Source organism: Budorcas taxicolor, chromosome 5, assembly GCF_023091745.1.
Source record: "Budorcas taxicolor isolate Tak-1 chromosome 5, Takin1.1, whole genome shotgun sequence".
NCBI lineage: Eukaryota > Metazoa > Chordata > Mammalia > Artiodactyla > Bovidae > Budorcas > Budorcas taxicolor.
In genome coordinates this window covers 75,716,844-75,722,843 of record NC_068914.1, presented here as the reverse complement: position 1 = coordinate 75,722,843, position 6,000 = coordinate 75,716,844, and positions in this window count along the sequence as shown.

Below are 6,000 nucleotides of genomic sequence, written 5' to 3'. Positions count from 1 at the left end.
GGCGGCGGCTGTCTCCCTGTTCCCTGTCACATCCCAGGGGCTGCATATGGCACTCACCCTCTAGCCCCATTTCTCATGCGTTCTCCGCCTGGCACTGCTGAGCCCGCTGCACAGGCCTCCTGCTGGCGTCTCAGGTTTGCCGTTCCCTCTTCGCAAGGTTTTCCCTGTGCTTTTCTCCCTGCCCAGTGTGTTCTCCCTCAAGCCTTTGCCTGACCAGCTCCTGCTCCGTCTTCAGGTCTCAGCTTTCCGTAAGGGCCCTGGTCTGGGTCCTGGTGGGTCTCCTGAATTTCCCCACTGTATTTTAAGCATTTCTTTACTGTCCTGTGTCAGTGGAAAGTAATCAATAAACGATCTTTAATAGCAATAGAAGAAAGTTTTCTTTGAGCCAAACTGAGGATTACAGCCAGGAAGACAGCCTCTCAGGTAACTGAGGAGCTGTTCAGAAAAGCACGGCTTTCAGCACAGAACAAAGAACATCGAAAAAGTCAGGGATATCTTCCTTCAAGGTTTCGAAAGAAAAACCAGACCGGCACTGCACACAGTGAGTCAGTATGGCCTTGGCACCTGGGAAGGGAGTCTTATCACTGAAGGAGTACTCAGCATTGGCTTCCCACAAAGGGAAGTATTTAATCTTTATTTTTAACATGGACATTCTTTTACTTCTGGTCAATGTGCCCTTTTCCTTAATAATTAAAGCAGATGTACAATGTACGTTTGATAGGCTACAAACACACTGTTCTAATTAGCATCAAATTCAAGTTAACTCACGCATAAACCATAATGACTTCCCCATACCTCAACGTGTAAAAGTGTCTGTAATCATCTGTGTCTCCCACTAGCCTCTGAAGCTCAGACAGGGTGGGTATATGCACACCTCATTTGTATTGTACCCTCAAAGCCCAGCACAGGGCTCAAAGTAAACCAGGAGTTTAAGTCCTGAGGCCCATGGGTGAACTCCCAGGAGTTCATGAGACTCCCCAAACCACACAACAGCATTTCTAGATTTGCAGTGCATTCTTTCTGGCAGAGAGTCTGTATTTTTTATCATAATCTCAAAGGATATGTGACGTCCCCTCCTCTGCCCCCGGAAAGGTTAAGGACATTCCGTAAACACTCTATTTGATTGGATGCATCCATCCGTGAATATAATCGTTGATACTCGATAAACAGTTATTGAGTGGATGACTAAGCCTCCTCCTCAGGGTTAGGGTGTTTCAACAGATCAAGATAAACCTTAGAGGAAATCTTTGCCAGTAGAAGTTAAAGTGTCCTTGCTTCGGCCCCTGACTCGGGGCCCTAAGCACTAAGCACTCCCTCTCCCCAGCCGAGCGCACAGTCTAAAGACTGAATCTTCAGCCACTCACAGCCCCTGCCAGAACCCTTCTTCTGTCCTGAAATCCACCTACTGCGCCTTTGCAGCCTGTCAGCTGAAAATAATCCTGGTGAGAACAGGGGTGGCGGGAGCAGAGAGGAAGGAGGCCGGCAGAAGCGTTGACGGAGGGAGACTCTGCCCCCTGCTGGCCGCCCGGCTCCCCGTCAGCGACCCGGCCGCGGTTCAAAGAATGAGGTCAGAGCAGGCAGAGGAGAGTGAGGCAGAGGGGCTACGGAAGGAGGCGGCCCCCCAGCTGGGTAGCCTCTCCCGTCAAGATTACGCTTTGTTTTCAAACAAGTCAGAGGCGGTAGCTTCTGCTTTGAAGCCCCCACCGCTTCCGTTCCCCTGGGCTCCTACGGTCTACTCCCAAATTAGGAGTTTGAGGAGGGCAGGGGTGTGGTGGGGGTGGAAGTCCTTCTGGAGCTCCAAGGGAGGTCCAGCCACTCAGACTCGGCTTTCTCATCGATCTCTTTTCCCAGAGCCTGGCTACTGCCGACTCCTTTGGATCCTGAGCCAATTCTCTGCATCGCCTACCCTTGGCGCGTGTGGTACCAGCCTCCGCACATCACCATGGAAACAAGAGCCTCTGCATCCATCCCAGAACTGATTTGTGAAGCTATGAGAAGAATCTGAATTTCAGGGTGGGGTGCATAGGAAGGGCAAAGAGGAGACATTCACAGAAATTATGGGGAGAGGGCCAGAGACGTCAGGGTGGGGGACAGATTGCTTTATGAGGGTTACTGGAGTAACCTGCACCCTGTGAAGAGGAGCAGCTTTCTGGACAGACCATTAAGGCCGTCCTTTCATGGGCTTACTGGTCAGCTCAGACAGACCAGCTCCTCCCCGCGTGCTGTCCTTTTAACTATATAACCTTGAGTGAGTTGTTGAATCCATCCAAGCATCGCTTTTCTCATCTGTAAAATAAAAATAATAACAGCACTTACTTCACAGGGTTATTGTAAGAATCCAGTGAGGTAATGCATACACAGCACTTAATATAGTGCTTAGCACACAGTGAGTGCTCAAAAATGTATTGTTGCCCATGCTTATATTTCTATATTATTTATGTCTCCTTAGCTAAATTGCCAGCCCATCAATAATACCTGAGGTAAGAGAAAAGTGAAAATGTTAGTCGCTCAGTCATGTCTGACTCTATGTGACCTGATGGACTATAGCCCACCAGGCTCCTCTGTCCATAGAATTCTCCAGGCAAGAATTCTGGAGTGGGTAGCCGTTCCTTTCTACAGGGGATCTTCCCTACCCAGATAATTGAACCCGGTCTCCTGCATTGCAGGCAGATTCTTTACATCTGAACCACCAGAGAAGCCCTCAATAATACTGGACTACCTCCCAGTTTTCAAAGTGATTTCACACACATTTCTCTAATTTCTTTTCTTTTAAATGGCTCAGTCGTGTCCAACTGTTTGCAACCCCATGGACTATACAGTTAATGGAATTCTCCAGGCCAGAATACTGGAGTAGGTAGCCTTTCCCTTCTCCAGGGCACCTTTCCAACCCAGGAATCAAACCCAAGTCTCCTGTATTGCAGGCAGATTCTTTACCAGCTGAGCCACAAGGGAAGCCCAAGAATACTGGAGTGGGTTTCTCTTATTTTTCTCACCCCAATCATGAAAAATAGAAAGATTACTCTCCCTACTTGATAGGCAAAGATGCAGGTTCAGAATTTAAGCTTGGGACTTTCCTAGTTGTCCAGACTTCCCTGGCAATCCAGTGGTTAAGACTCCATGATTCCAATGCAGGGAGTGTGAGTTTGATCCCTGATTGAGGAACTAAGATCCTACATGCCTCATGATGCAACCAAAGTGGATGGGGGAGAACTGAAGCTTGTTCAAAGGCTGAGCTGTAACCTAGTGCTAAAATTCAGGTTTCTATAGATCCTGGGTTTATTGCCCTGTTCGCTCATGTCCTCTCTGCATCCCAGCCCAGTGCCACAGATGGTCAGTGCCTCATCATTTGCTGACATTGATCCTGGAGCAGGAGTCTCTGGGAAAAGCTAGTCCTGAGGTTTGGGCCTTGGGTTTAACCATGAAGGAAGCATAAAACTCTTAATTGAATCTATAATGAAAAACATTGCCACAAAAGGGGAGTGACTGCTAATGGTTTGGAGTTTCTCTCTGGAGTGGTGAAAGTGTTCTAAGATTGATTGTGGCAATGATTGCACAACTCTGTGAATGTACTAAACACCTCTGAATTGTACATTTTACGTGGATGAATGTATGGTATGAGTTATATCTCAATAAAGCTCTTGTTTTAAAAACTCCCACGGATCAAATATTAGGCTCAGATATGGCACTAGTAAATTCTGCCAAACATTTAAGGAAGTAATAAAGCCAACTGGACACAAATTCTTCCAAATAATAGAAAGAAAAACCATTCTTCCCAATTCATTTTTTTACTTTAAGTTTTATTTTATTTTTAATTGGGGGATAATTCATTACTTTGCTGACAAAGGTCCATCTAGTCAAAGCTATAGTTTTTCCAGTAGTCATGTATGGATGTGAGAGTTGGACTATAAAGAAGGCTGAGTGCTAAAGAACTGATGTTTTTGAATTGTGGTGCTGGAGAAGACTCTTGGGAGTCCCTTGGATAGCAAGGAGATCAAACCAGTCAATCCTAAAGGAAATTAACCCTGAATATTCATTGGAAGGATCATTGATGAAGCTGATGCTCCAATACTTTGGCCACCTGATTTGAAGAGTCAACTCATTGGAAAAGACCCTGAAGCTGAGAAAGATTGAGAGCAGAAGGAGAAGGGGGCAGCAGAGGATGAGGTGGTTAGATAGCATCACCAACTCAATGGACATGAATCTGAGCAAACTCTGGGAGACAGTGAAGGACAGGGAAGACTGGCATGCTGCAGTACATGCTCTTCATCCGTCACTTCAGTCATGTCCAACTCTTTGCAACCCTATGCAACCATAGCGTGCCAGGCTATGGAGTCTATGTCAGTGGGTTAATGAGTCCCTGAACCCATTCTATGGGTATTTTCCCAGTTTTGCAATGCACAATTGGAATGTACTCAGCAGCTGCCAGAATACCAACACTGGTCCCCTGACTTGTGGATTGAGGGCTTTTACGATGAGAAAGGCCAAGTGGAAGCCACTAGAACTGATTCTGCCTAGGAAAATAGTGAACCAAAGCAATACCACATTCCTGAAGGGATTACACATAGATTACTGCCACCCTAAAGTTCTTGAAAGATGCAGGAGTGGTCATTTCCACCACATCACCATTCAACTCACCTATCTGACTTGTGCAGAAGATGGATGGATCTTGGAGAATGAGAGTGGATTATTGCAAGCTTAACCAGGTGGTGACTAATTGCCAGATGTGATTTCATCACATGACCCAAATTAACACATCCTTTGGTACCTGATGTGCATGGTTGGTAGCTTCAGCCATGTCCAACTCTTTGTGATCCCGTGGACTGTAACCCACCAGGCTCCTATGTCCATGGGATTATCTAGGCAAGAATACTGGAGTAGGTTGCCATTTCCTCCTCCAGGGGATCGAATCCGTGTCTCCTGTATCGGTAGGCAGATTCTTTACCACTGAGCCACCTGGGAAGCCCTTAGTACCTGACATGCAACTCTTGATCTGGAAAGTGCCTTTTTCTCCATGTTTGCCAATATGGACCACCAGAAGCAGCTGGCTTTCAGCTGGCAAGGCCAGTGATACATCTTCACAGTTCTACCTCAGGGGTATATCACCTCTGCAGCCCTGTGTCATCACTTAGTTCACAGGAATCTCGATCACCTTTTGTTGAAAAAGCTTACAACCTTTCAACTCCCAATCCGCAGCATAAGAATGGACGCTGGGCCTGAAACACTTCCTTCTTGTTTGTTGGTTTTCAGTTGCTCAGTTATATCCAACTCTTTGAGACCCCACGGACTGCAGCATACCTGTCTTCCCTGTCCTTCACTATTTCCCAGAGTTTCTCAAACTCATGTCCATTGAGTTCATGATGTTATCTAACCATCTCATCCTCATCCTTTTCCAGTGAGTTGGCTCTTTGCATGAGGTGGCTAAAGTATTGGAGCTTCGGCTTCAGCATCAGTCCTTCTAATGAATATTCAGGGTTGATTTCCGTTAGGATTGACTGGTTTGATCTCCTTGCTGGCCAAGGGACTCTCAATAATCTTCTCTAGGACCACAGTTCGAAAGCATCAGTTCTTCAGCTTTCAGCCTTCTTTATGGATGTGAGAGAGTTGGACTCTCACATCCATACATGACTACTGGAAAAACCATAGCTTTGACTAGATGGACTTTTGTCAGCAAAGTGATGTCTCTGCTTTTTAATATAGTGTCCAGGTCTGTCATAGCTTTTCTTCTAAAGAGCAATCATCTTTTAATTTCATGGCTGCAGTCACCATCCTCAGTGATTCTGGAGCCCAAGAAAATAAAGTCTGTCACTGTTTTCACTTTTCCCCCTTCTATTTGCTATGAACTGATGTGATCAGATGCCGTGATCATAGTTTTTTGAATGTTGAGTTTTAAGCCAGCTTTTCCACTCTCCTTTTTCACCTTCATCAAGAGGCTCTTTAGTTCCTGTTCACTTTCTGCCATGCGTGGCATCATCTGCATATCTGAGGTTATTGATATTTCTC